The sequence below is a fragment of the Megalobrama amblycephala genome, linkage group LG19, assembly GCF_018812025.1.
Source record: "Megalobrama amblycephala isolate DHTTF-2021 linkage group LG19, ASM1881202v1, whole genome shotgun sequence".
In the NCBI taxonomy this organism is placed as follows: Eukaryota; Metazoa; Chordata; class Actinopteri; order Cypriniformes; family Xenocyprididae; genus Megalobrama; species Megalobrama amblycephala.
In genome coordinates, this window is record NC_063062.1 from 12,777,700 (window position 1) to 12,792,166 (window position 14,467).

The 14,467-nt window shown below is 37.6% G+C and overlaps 1 long non-coding RNA gene across 3 annotated transcripts in view; it reads left to right on the forward strand.

The window, feature by feature from the left end:
• LOC125254627 overlaps positions 1–13,615 on the forward strand; it is a 30,058-nt gene extending 16,443 nt beyond the window's left edge. For 2 of the 3 annotated variants that reach the window (XR_007181706.1, XR_007181708.1), the window contains exons 2-3: positions 8,245–8,397; positions 11,527–12,208. This is a non-coding gene — a long non-coding RNA (uncharacterized LOC125254627). Of the gene's footprint in view, positions 1–8,244; positions 8,398–11,526; positions 12,209–12,739 lie in introns of those variants that run through there. The other variant, XR_007181707.1, reaches the window with a different exon arrangement.
• The last annotated feature ends 852 nt before the right edge of the window (positions 13,616–14,467 follow it).

The window sequence follows — 14,467 nt, forward strand, 5'->3', positions numbered from 1 at the left end:
TGTTATTTTTTTTTTTGTCAGAAAAGATTTTTAACTATCCACCCGTGTTTTTAAGATTCGGTAAATGACGAACGCTTTAGTTATCACAACCCCTCGTTATATGACTAACTTCTTGATATTCTTGAATACTCGATGCGTTTGCTCTTTTCTATAAGTATTTTAAATGAATCACAATGTTTACTATTTTCTAAGGGTTTCTTAATTGTAGACTAGTTTTTATTACAAAACCTGTATCAACGACTCAACTGTCAGGTTAGTTGTATGTAAATATAGCCTTCTTGAAATTGCAAACAAAAAATTTTGTCCATATTAAATATATGAATGTGATTTACTTGTGGTTTGTATAAGCACACATTATGCAATGCAAGATTAATCATGAATTTAAAAATGCGTTTTTGAGCAGGTGTAGTAATTAAAATTGTCAAATTAAAAAAACTTTAACAGTCAAAAATAGATTATAGAAGATGGGTTTGTGTGCTTTGTGTATTGTATTATCAAAAATGTAAAAAAATTACATCCTGAGGTAAAATTACTTTACTCCACCTCCCCACGTAAAACTAATCCCGTCCTGGGGGTTAAAAGCGGTGTTTAGAACAGCGATTACCCAGGGTTATGTGCAGTGCGAAAAGCCCTTTTGAGGTCCAGAAAGGTATTAAAGACATTGTTAAAATAGTCCATGTGACTACAGTGGTTCAACCTCAATGTTATGAAGCGACGAGAATACTTTTTGTGCGCAAAAACAAAACAAAAGTAACGACTTTATTTAACAATTTGAACTGTTGTCTTACGCAGTTGACGTAGTGTGTAGTGTTAACGTCCGAACGCCGGCTTATTATTGACTGATGCTGTACACATGAGCAGCAAGACGAATGTGTGTAATGCTGAAGCAGGAGCCGTTCTGTATTTTTTTTCTTCACTTACATTTTTTTTTTCTCACCACCATGTCCTTTAAGGGGCTCCTTAACATTTACTAATATATTATTAAAATCACACTTGTATCTGTTAATAATATTTAATGTATTTAATGTTATTATGTTAACAATGGTAAATATCACCCTGTCCAGATATCATTAGGATGAGAAAAGCCTCATTAAAAGGGTAGTTTGGCATAATCTTTTTGTTGTTATTTTATATATATCTGTTTTATTTATGATTGACCCTTAATCTTTGGAGATAATAGATGCAGACATATTAAAAAGAGCTCAATAGATTTTATGGGGGGAAAAAACATGTCAGAGACCCTTGGGTGTATAACAATCCTGTAATACAGAGGAATAATAGGGCCGGAGGGACAGAGAACAGAGCTAATGGGCGGGCGTTGATCTGTTGGCCCCAAGAAACCTGTATTTAGTGACGTGTGAGCTACGTGACTGAACAGAACACTGCGACCCAGCTGTACCACGGCATCATTAGTGAGGTATGTAATCTTAGATTTCATCAGATAGCATCGTCTATCTCTCAATAACAGTGTGCCTCTCACACCTGTTTTCCCAGTAAACTTTGAGTGAGCAGGCCTGTAAATCACTATCTAAAGGCTTTCATTTGTTCAAGAGTTTAAATGTTGCAACTAAGCAGCTGGCTGTCATAATGAAGTTAGTATACATAGCTTTTAGCATGACTTGATGGCTATGTTGTCCTTCAGCCATGGAAGAGATATATAGCAATTTTATGGTGGAAGTGTGGTTGTGATTGTCAGGTGAGAAGGTTGTTCCTCTACCAGACATGTTTTCGCAATGCTGTGGGATTTTTCATGCCTGACTGGCAGAGAAGTGATTTAATCTAATCCTCATTCCAAAGCGAAGTCGTTTTATTGTTTGGAAACTATGCAGAACCATTCTGGGTTCCTGTTAGTTCAGTGAAATTAATGCTCTGTGTCATCCTGCTTTACGCTTTTAAGTTTGCAAGTTACAGCCGAAGTGGTTTGGTTTATTCTAGGCCACAAGCACTAATTCTTATTTGGAAGAAATAAATGTGTCACTTCCTCTTTTTTTTATAGCCGTTTATCATCCATCTGTGGTGAGGATGATGATGCACGCATACACAAATCCACCCAGAATGCTGTTATTTCACACAAACACATTTCACAGGAATTTATTATTTATTCCATTTTATTGGAGGAGACATTTTAACACTTGTATTTAGCCAACAGATCTAATTTCATAAATACGTTTGCCAAATCATATATCATTTTGCAGGTAACATGCAAAAAATAGTGCAATTTTTTCCCACAAACGCCTCTTTATTTCACAGTGGGTCTTTTAATAAACCACCTTGTACAATGATAATGCTGTTTAGATTATTCAGAATAAATTGCACACTGTAAAAAATTATTTTCATGATTTATCACAACATTTTTTTTCTTTTGTCTAATCAACTTAATTAATTTGATTCAGATAACATAATAAATTGAGTTTCTGTTGATTAAACCAATCGCCTTCATTGCATTAACTCAATTTTTTAATTTCAATGAACAGGTAACTTACTTTTTTGAGTTAAACCAACAATTCTTTTTTATAGTGGCATCAACGAGGATGCACTGTGGCCTATACAAATTCTGTAGTGTGCTGTTGATTACCACAGAAAATAATTTAGACTCAAAAAAACAAACGAAAATGTGTTCTGCACGAACACTCGGGGGCAAGCGCAAACGTTGTTGTCCCATAGACTTTGATTTATAACTGCATTTCTGTACACATATTTTGTTGTTTGCTTTTTATAAAATGGGTTACAATTTATTTAGAAAAAAAAAATACTTTCTGTAAATATTTTAATTTATCTATATGAATTAGTGCCTCAGTGGTGCTAACGTTCATCTGTTATTTCCTGGTGGAATATTTCTTTGAGAAGAATAGTAATATGATCTTGACATCTTAAAAAAACATTTCATTCCAGAACAAGAAGCATTTGATACGTCTACTCAAAGATCAAAAGTAATAGCATGACTGATTTAAATTTTCATTGAAACATGAACGTTGGCACTTTCGTTTCTCACACCACAACGCTTAGGAATCAGATGGCACTGTAATTATTGCTTCTTGATGAGAGGTACAGTCTTTTCCATTAAACTTTGAAACCATCAACAGCCGTTGTTCTCTCAGAATGTGTTGAAGATTAGATTTAAAAAATCTGTTGTCTAGTTTGACATTAGAGAATAAGCTGTGGAGAGTCATGTTGGCTCATGGTCAGTGTAAATCTAATCCTGTTTTTCCTTCTTAGTGAAGTTCCATTGCTTTGAAGAGGTAGAGAAGCATATTATTCATAGGTTTGCCCAGCCACACCATCTGCCAGCCCACATCCTGCATATTATACCTCTCCATGGAGCAAATCATTTTGCTTACCCCACTACAGTCTCCTCACACTTAAATTAGTCCTTTGGACATTATTGTACTGTCATAATTCATTGTAATAATTTGTTGAGTTGGCTCGTGCGAAAGCGTAGCTTAATTTGTTATTCAGATGCTTCACCACCTGTTTGCGAGCCTGTGATTCTTGGTGCACTGCCATGCAAGAAAGGCATTTTAGAACACAAAGGGACCTTTCGTCTGTCACAGAGAGCTAGTTATTAGCGTCTCAGGATGGGAACAGACTGAGAGAGGTCTGAGAAGAGGCCAAAGCTAACCGTTTTACCAGGCTGGAAAATATTGTAAACATCAGACACCCGCAGCCAAAAGCCATGGTGGCCTATTACTGTATGTGGGCAAGTAATTGATCCAAAATAGTGCCCATCCACAGACAAAACAAGAGGAGGTATGGTATGAATTTAAGATATTTAAGGAACAATTTACCATTCAAAGGATTGTGGTCAGTAAGAAAGACATTAGAATTGTTTTATTAAAAAATAGTATTTTTATTGCATTAAAGGTGCCCTAGAATCATTTTTTACAAGATGTAATATAAGTCTAAGGTGTCCCCTGAATGTGTCTGTGAGGTTTCAGCTCAAAATACCCCATAGATTTTTTTAAATTAATTTTTAACTGCCTATTTTGGGGCATCATTAACTATGCACCGATTCAGGCTGTGGCCCCTTTAAATCGCACGCTCCCTGCCCCCTGAGCTCTCGACTATAATACAGTGCATTTACAAAGTTCACACAGCTAATATAACCCTCAAATGGATCTTTACAAGATGTTAACCACATTTAACAGTTTAACCACATTTAACAGTACATTAGCAACATGCTAACAAAACATTTAGAAAGACAATTCTCAAATATCACTAAAAATATCATGTAATCATGGATCATGACAGTTATTATTGCTCCATCTGCCATTTTTCGCTATTGTTCTTGCTTGCTTATCTAGTCTGATTATTCAGCTGTGCACATCCAGACATTAATACTGGCTGCCCTTGTCTAATGCCTTGTGCATGGGCTGGCATATGCAAATATTGGGGGCGTACATATTAATGATCCCGACTGTTACGTAACAGTCGGTGTTATGTTGAGATTCGCCTGTTTTTCGGAGGTCTTTTAAACAAATGAGATTTACATAAGAAGGAGGAAACAATGGTGTTGGAGACTCAATGTATGTCTTTTCCATGTACTGAACTCTTGTTATTTAACTATGCCAAGATAAATTCAATTTTTAATTCTAGGGCACCTTTAAATGCATTATGCATTAAAGGATTAGTTCACTTCAGAATTAAAATTTCCTAATAATTTACTCACCCCCATGTCATCCAAGATGTTTGTCTTTCTTTGTTCAGTCGAAAAGAAATTAAAGTTTTTGAGGAACAAATTCCAGGATGACTTAGGCGAAAGTATCAATCCAGTGTCTACAAAGTGAACGTGCAAAGATTAAGTGAAACGTCCTTTACAAAAAAAGGTAAAACAACGATGTCGGACGACTTTGAAGTTGGAGGAGAAAATTAGAGTTTTTTGCCCTACCGCAGTACTTCCACCTATTTCGTTCGTGACCTTTCCAACGTGATTACATAATACGTGGAGCATCACATTTTTTTTGTTTTTGTTTTTTTTTTTAGAAAATGACAGATTGTTTCGCTAGATAAGACCCTTATTCCTCGTCTGGGATTGTTTAGAGCCCTTTGAAGCTGCACTGAAACTGCAATTTGGACCTTCAACCTGTTGGTAGCTGTTGAAGTCCACTATATGGAGAATGTTTATATAGAATATCCTGGAATGTTTTCCTCAAACATTTCTTTTCGACTGAAGAAAGAAAGACATAAACATTTTGGATTCATTATAATTTTTTTAAAATTAAATTCAACCTTTTAACTCAAATTGTTAAAATAATAATATTTGTAAAGGAAAAAATTATATACCATTTTTAAAAGATGCAAAACAGAAGCATTATCAACTCAGACTCAATACAAGTAATGTATGTAATTTCTCAGGATCACAAATCATCCTGCCCACACAAGCCTTGCTGGTCTCAAACATTCGGTCTCGGTTTGAGGCGAGCCTGTATGTCTGAGGAAGTGGAGCGGATCTATCCGTCCCATCAAAACAAAACACTCAGACAAAAAGCCCTTAAGCATCCGAGCCAGGTATGGCATGGAATTCAAGTTCAACCGCAATGCCACCCACTCGCTTTACCAGCGCAAAGACTACGGATCAAATGAATTCGGAAATGCGCAGTTTTGTGGCTGAGCTATTAGTGGCTTTCGGAGCTGGCAGTTGTGGAGATAGATGGATTAGCTGACTTTAATAGCTGGCACAGCAGCATTAGAGCCGAGCTGAAGCAGGAGAAGAGGAACAATACGGCACATTAGAGAGCCAGCCAGCAAACACGAAGCTAGTTCTAATTAGCATTCATTAACTGTAGGGGAAAGAGCGATTATGGTCTTTAAGAAGTGCATTAGCTAATGTTGCTTTTTCACATGTCAGCAGATCTGAATTGGGGCCGTGTTGCTACATCAAAAGGTATTTGTGTTACGCTCTCGAGATCGGTTGGGGGGGTGTTATCTCAAACAATGTTCAGCCTTTGTTTGTTTGCTTCATATGCAACTCAAGCTCAAACGGAGCTTTAGGCCTGACCCTCAACTTAAACGTTACGCCTGCTTATCCATATCAAATGACCCAAACCAAATACACATGCAGGGAAAGCGAAAGCGAGAGTCTTCCCAGTACCTGTAATATTCCACACTTCGCACAGCCGAGCCAATTATTTGCTCAAATTAGCCAGTCTGACTTATGCATATCAGCACAAATTGTTCGCAGTTCGCCCCACGGCAAGAAAATATATTTTCTTTTGCCGTCATGTTGACACTTTCCCAGAGCCTTGAGGAAATTGCTTTGGGTGTATGTGTTGCTGAGTGAGGCCTATTCCCAGACGGTCAATATTTGTCTGTTTGTTTGCCAGCGAGGCCTATAGATTAAATGGGACAGGTTAGCAAGCCTCATCTAAACAGTGAGACACTGTCATTTGAGAAGTTAATCTTTTCCCCTTATTCGCATTCTCTAATGAGACGCAAGTCAAACATTAGTCAGCCGCTTGTTGTTATTAGCGCATTCACCTGCACAATCACTTCTATGTTAGATTATGATTCATGCGGAAAGCTTTCGGTGCGTTTAGGGTCACATGACAGCCACTGTTGATTCTACCAAACGAACTGTTTGCACAGCTCTCAGGGCATAAAAGTGTCTGTGATTACTGAGCAGACGTGTTGATACGGCCGTAGGTGGGGTGGGCGTGGAGCTTATGATTCAGTTACCTTTGTAAAGACAGACAAAGAGCTGACCTTGGGTCTGTTGTTTGTGTCCTTTGACAAATTGACCTTCCCCTGCAACCCTGAGAAGACACAGCCCTCATTAATCCCACAGCGCGCTTATAATAGGTTGTAAATATGTGCGATGTGGATGGAACGACGGGAATCTCTGACCGATCTTTGTTGGATCACCGGCTCCTTCAGCAAGAGCCAGGAGCAAAAGAAGGAGAAGAATGCTTTGCTAAATTCCTGTCATCTCTTTATCCCATGCTTTGTTGCCTCTGTTGTGAACGGTCAAGGTTCACCAAGAGCGCACACTAGGCCCCCTCACACACACACACACACACACACACTTATAGATGGTGCACTCCCCTCCCCCACCTTCCTCTCGCCCTGTTTGCTCAGCTAATATTGACTCTCCTGGCTAACACTGCCTCTATTGAGCTGAGCCATTCACAATAATGTTTGACCAGCATTAGAACATCATTGAGATAACAGGGGAGGCGAAGACCAGGCCTCGCTAGGGTTACACGGCTAATGAAAACCAGAAGGGGAATAAATGACAGGGGAACTGGGGAAAAACCACCTCAAGATGAACGCGGCTTCCAAACCATACCGTATTTACAGTGTTATGTACTGTGCCATTTCATTGAACAATAATGAGGAGGAACAAACAGCTTTACAGCACTTTTTCAATCCCATTCCAAGTACTTTGTAGTCGTGTATTCACATTTCAGCATTTCTGTCTCGGTAAGCTTCCATTACTCTCTTGGACGTATTTCAAAGGGTTTCTTATCTGTAATCTTGGATCATCATGTTATGTTTTTTGCTAAGAATTCCTAAATAGGATGTTTCATTTGCGATAAGTCACTTTTGGCGACCATCTTGGTAACGTCTAAAGGCGGCTGTTTTTCTATGTGGGTAGAAAAAAATATAATTTTAACATATTATTATATTCATATTAATGTTATTTTAGTATTTTTTTAAATATACTATTATAGAATGAAATTGCTTTATTTTAGAATAAGTTTTATTTTAGTATAGCTTATAGTCATTTAGTAATAAGTTATGTACTTCTGTAATTTTTTAATATTTCTATTTAGCTTAAATTTATATTAAATTCAATTTTAGTACTTTAATTTATATATTTCAGCTAGTTGCCAAGACAGCATTGTTAATTTCTTTAAATATTTTTCAATTTGTTTTTTATCTAATATTTATATTTTATTTCAGCTTTATTTCAGTTAACAAAATTGATTTTTTATTACATTTTGTTATTATTTTAGTTTTATTTAACAATAACGTCCCTGGGATAAGTTGAATAAGGAGAGGCCAAAATCTCAAAATTGCATTTTTTTTTTTTTGTTTGTTTGTTTTTGCATCAAATCATGCTAAATTCTGTATTTTTCAGGTGGGTTCAGTTAATGCTAAATTAAAGTCTATCCACAAAATAAATAAATAAAAGTTCTCTAATAGCATACTACTATTTCTGTCATATGGTAATATGCTGAATTCAACCTCCCATTCATTTTTATACAAGTGGTCCATCTCCTCCCTGACAATGTTTCTACCCAGCAGAGCGGAAATGAGGAGAGGAGATGGAGGAGACACGGTGAGAGCGGAGGAGAGTGCTGCCATCTTATGGTCGTATGCAGTCCTGCTCCTGCCTGCTGCTGGGCCCCAGTTCATGCCTTGTTTGAATGGCTTCAGGTTATATTTCCACTCAGCCATGTAAGCTAAATGAAGCATATATAATGCAAATGAGAGACTGAGTGAGAGAGAGAGAGAGAGAGAGAGGGAAGAAGTGAGGTGTGGAGGAGAGTGATAGCAGAACAGCCCTATAGTGCTGCTGGTTGAGGCAACAGAGGGAGATGAAAGCATGTTTTTGTGTGGAAATCTGCCCATTTTTAGGGGAAGAAACCAGAGAAAACTTTCATTAAAAAAAGATAATAAAGCAATTTTATTAGGCCATATTAATTAGACCATCGAAGGTTTAACTATAATCTAGTCAATTCTGTAACACTTGTCTCATTTGTTAACATTAGTTAATACATTAACGGTAACACTTTAATACGTGGAACAATTCTCACTTTTAACTAGATGCTTATTAAGCTTGCATATTACTAGAATACTGGCTGTTTATTAGTACTTATAATGCACATATTAATGCCTTATTCTGCATGACTATATTCTACATCCCAATACCTAAACTTAAATGCTACAACAACTACCTTACTAACTATTAATAAGCACTAAATTAGGAGTTTATTGAGGCAAAAATCATAGTTGATAGTGAATATGTGTTCCCCATACTAAAATGTTACAGCATTAACTAACATGAACTAATGAGCAAATATATTCTTACAGCATTTATTAACTTTTGTAAATGATAGTTAATAAAAAACATTAATGTTCATGTTAGTTCACAATGCATTAACTAATGTTAAGAGATGCAAATTTAATCTTAAAAGTCTATTAGTAAATCTTGACATTAACATTAAGATTAATAAATTCTGTAGAAGTATTGTTCATTGTTAGTTCCTAATGTAGTTAACTTATGCAAACAAATGAAACCTTATTGTAAAGTGTTACCGTAAATTCTGATGTTGTTTGAGGGAGTTTTATATATGAATAGACAGCATGAAAACATGGGAATAATCTAAAATGGCTGCGTGTCAGCGCAGGTGATTGTTATTTAACTTGATTTGGCAAGGCTGCCTCTGTGATATTTAGAATTAATTATTCTAAATGTCTGTCAGCAGCATTGGCAGACCATATGCATTCACATGACAGGTAGTATCTTGCATAACAATGCAGATTTAACCTTTATCAACAACCAAGTTTGTATATTTTTATATATATACAGTGCCCTTCCACAATTATTGGCACCCTTAGTAATTATGAGCAAAAGCAGCTGTGAAAATAAATCTGCATTGTTTATCCTTTTGATCTTTCATTCAAAAAATTCACGAAATTATAACCTTTCATTGAAGGAAAAGAATTGAAAGTTGGGGGGGGGGAATCACATTATGAAATAAATGTTTTTCTCCAAAACACGTTGGCCACAATTATTGGCACCCTTGTATTCAAAACTTTTTGCAACCTCCTTCTGCCAAGATAACAGCTCTGAGTCTTCACCTATAATGCCTGATGAGTTTGGAGAACACCTGACAAGAGATCAGAGACCATTCCTTCATGCAGAAACTCTCCAGATCCTTCAGATTCCAACTCCATGCTGGTGCTTCTTCTCTTCAGTTTACTCCACTCATTTTCTTTAGGGCTTCAGGTCAGAGGACTGAGATGGCCATGGCAAGAAGCTTCATTTTGTGCTCAGTGACACATTTTTGTGTTGGGTTTGATGTTTGTTTTAGATCATTGTCCTGATGGAAGATCCAACCATGGCCCATTATTGGATTTCTAGCAGAAGCGGTCAGATTTTAGATTTTTTATCTGTTGGTATTTGATAGAATCCATGATACCATGAATCTAAACAAGATGTCCAGGACCTCCAGCACAAAAATAGGCCCACAATATTAAAGATCCAGCAGTAGATTTAACCGTGGGCATGGGGTACTTTTTATCCATGTGTGCACCAAACCCATCTGGTGGGTTTGCTGCCAAAAAGCTCTTTTTTTAGTTTCATCTGACCATAGAAGCCGGTCCCGTTTGAAGTTCCAGTCTTGTCTGACAACTAAATATGCTGCAGATTGTTTCTGGATGAGAGCAGAAGATTTTTCTTGAAACCCTCCCAAACAACTTGTGGGGATGTAGGTGCTGTTTGATCGTTTTTTTAGGCTTTCTGAGACTCAAGACTCAACTAATCTGCTAATTACTGTTTTCCTTCAATGAAATGTTAGAATTTTGTGAATTTTTTGAATGAAAGATCAAAAGGATAAACAATGCAGATTTATTTTCACATCCACCTTTGCTCATATTTACTAAGGGTGCCAATAATTGTGGAGGGCACTGTATATAGTAATTATAAGTAAGCTTAGCTGCCTATATTCTGAAATCGATTTCATATTTAATATATTTTGCAGTATATGTAGCAATACATAGCAAATAGCTTGTACTAGCTATTTGGAATGTGTCCAGTGGACAAAAAAATCTGGCAGTGGCCTTATATTGGCTTTGACAGAGACGAGAGATAACAGAGAGACATTGGCTGTTCTTCATTAGATTCTCCTCTGCCCCTCAGCAAACAGAAGTAGCTCCGGCCAAACAAGCTCAATCAAAAGGTGGCTTCTCTGGACGATGTTAGCTCAGCAAATCCAGCTCTACACACACGGCTTCAAAGAATAGGCCCATCTCCACCTAACCTTTGATGTATTGTGTATTGATCACGAGGAGAGCCGGGAGAGAGTGATGCGATGGATGCCCTAAGAGGGATTAGTGGAGGCCTGGCCAGGCTCAAATACAAATGTTCCTAAAGAGCAGCTTGGTCTCTGGGGCTTGGCCAGCTGCCCTGTCCACAGAACAACACTATAGGAGTGGATGCTTTAAAAATGGTGGATTAAAATTTTTACTTTTAATTAAAACAGACATGCTTTGGTGGATAAGAACTAATTCCTTTTAAGTCGGTTGCTCTGAAATAACTTCAAAATCACTCAAAGCACAAAATGACTCCATATTTCACACTATTTTGCTGGTCTACTCCAAAGGGCTTCATAGACTATCATGTATAAAAAGCTCTTGTGAAGTAAAGGCCCAGTGATATAATCTAGTGCAGTCATGCATGGACAGCGCAGCACTCATCTCCCTACCGCAGATGTCTTTATACCTTGTTTCCTGTCTTTCGTCAGCTAAGTTAAGTTAGAATGACATTGTGATTTTTTGCTTCTTCTTTTTTTGCCACAACAGACAATTGGAACGGCCCGTTTTGGAACAGTGGGCTCACACCTGTAGCTGACAGCCAGTGTGACAGGTCTCTTCAAAGTCTGTGTTTACAGAACGGCTCCTCATGACTACATGAAAGAATGGAAGAGATGAAAATCCTCTTTGAAAGACAAGAGCTGGGTATCTAAGCAGCAGCCTACAACATTTCATTGAAATAATATTTTATTGATAAACGCTCACGGGGTAAAGGCACAGTGCATGTCGCAGCCTGCCAACATTTGCTTTCATTTCAATCAAATCAAACAGATTTCAGCAGGCGAAAAAAGCAAGGCATGCAGGACACTCAGTGCCTAATTTTAAGGAATTGAACTACTACGTGGTAGTGCGTACAATTAGTATACACAGTGCATACTAGAGGTGGTGCATACAACTTTTGTAGTATGTTATAGAATGTTTATGATTGTTCAGGAGGCTCAAGAGCTTTTCTGGACATATTATACCAGTACTAAAGTTATTTTGATCAGTAAGTATCCAATGGAAACAAGGGGGTTAACATTTAGACTTTATACACGGCTCTGTGGAATACTTGATTCTGATTGGTCAATCTGATTGGTCAGTCCTAATCACCCTAGGGGTTTATTCTGACATAACAACCGGCTGGATGTACATTATCCCCAGGGGCGTAAATCGCGGGGGGGACGGGGGGGACGGGGGGTCAGGACCCCCCCTATCTGAGTGCTGTCCCCCCCAAAAAAATATAATTAAAAACCACGCTAAGTATTGTACATAAATTCATATATAATCACCGGGTCTGATTCCGGCTCAAATTGATAGGGTAAAATTAAAGACATGTTTACAATAACACTGAGCACGTGCATCTCCACGTTATGGTAAGAGGCGTGACCTTTCCGGGCAAGGAGCGCTAAGCTGCTGTCGAATCACAACACAGGAACCGCTGGCACAATCAGAACTCGTTACGTATTTCTGAAGGAGGGACTTCATAGAACAAGGAAGTCATCAGCCCATTTTTATGACAGTGGAAACAGCGGTATACAGATAAGTAAATTATGTTGAAAAATACTGTGTTTTTTTTACACGCGAAACATGAACACATGTTATATTGCACACTATAAACACAATCAAAGCTTCAAAAAACCACGAAAAACGGGACCTTTAAGATCCTGATTGTTTGGGTCAGATGAATGAACACTTTTAATTTATGTATTTTTTGTTGTAGATAGCTTGCCTGCTGCATTTTCTAAGTCTCTAGCCCAACACTACACAATAGTAACTGGATGAACCCAACAAGCCATGTAACCGTGCAGCTCTCTGAAGGACTCGCTGTGGTCACAGCAAAAGTGAGTCAACGGAAATCAGTTCTGGCAGACTGTCACCGCTGCGAGGTCACAGCCTGTTAGAGTGTGGGCAGCACATGCACTAGACTTCAAGAATGAAAACAACTGACAGCTGCAGAGAGTTAAAGCACTGTCAGAAACAAAGACCCTGAGGGGAAAATAATGAACAGTTCATTCATCCTCATATTGTGATACACATGAAAGGATATTTATTCTGTGGAAACTACTTGTTTCTTATGCTGCTTATGCTGGAAGACTTCCATGTTTTTTATTATGAGTTTTTTGGCATTTGCGCTAGATCTGTTAATTGTAACATTCCTCTTTTTGGACGAATATCCTTCATAGAGAATCATTGTCTTATTTTTACAAAGATAATTACATTTCAAAATATAATGAAAGTTTCCAAACAGATGTCTGGCAGGCGTCCATTAACTCCATTAAAAAATATTTATCAGTATCTGTTAAAGGGATAGTTCCAAAAATGAAAATACTGTTATCATTTATTCACCCTCGTGTCATGAGTTATTGAAAGCAGAATATCCGAGCTGCTTTGTTCCCATTTTTTTAAGATGAATTTTAGCCTGTTCCTCACGCTATCACTTCCAAATACTTGGAATATGATGCATATGGACCTAGTTTTTGTTGGAGCTTGACAGCCCCTGGTCCCCATGCCAAAAGAGCAGCGTCAACATTCTGCTAAACTTGTTCCACATATAGGTTTGAGTAAATCAGGGCCGTAACCACCAACGACATTGAGGGGGGCAAGACCCCCCACCCCCCCAATAATTAGAAATGGCCAAATTGTTATATTTGATTTGATTATTGATGCTGCACTCTTATCACTTGGTTTGTTGTTAGGATGACAAAAAGTTTTTAAATGTTTTTAGGTTGGTCTGCCTCAGCGGGAATAACTGCGCTCATCAAAATGATTGAGATGGCCAATCAAATCAAGGAAGGCGGGGCTTACTGTTCACAGAAGACGAGTACGAATTCCAACGCAAAAAAATGTGTGGTAAGATGTAAGTAGCTAGACATTTAATATTTGACAACTGTTTATGATAGAAATGTTCAAAGAACGATAGAAATAGCCTATCCAGTAATGCAAACTACTCAACTTTTTTATGAAATTTCGCTGTTTTTAATTGAAAATATGCTATCATTTTACATGATTCATGTAATTCATAACTTAAAAGGTTAGTTCACCCAAAAATGAAAATCCTGTCATTTATTACTTACCCTCATGCCGTTCCACACCCGTGAGACCTTCATTAATCTTCAGAACACAAATTAAGATATTTTAGTTGAAATCCGATGGCTCCGTGAGGCCTTCATAGGGAGCAATGGACACTTCCTCTTTCAAGATCCATAAAGGTACTAAAAACATATTTAAATCAGTTCATGTGAGTACAGTGGTTCAATATTAATATTATAAAGTGATGAGAATATTTTTGGAGCGCCAAAAAAAACCTAAATAGCGACTTATATAGTGATGGCCGATTTCAAAACACTGCTTCATGAAGCATCGGAGCATTATGAATCAGTGTGTCGAATCTGCTGTTCGGAGCGCCAAAGTCACATTTGTGTTCTGAAGATTAACGAAGGTCTAACGG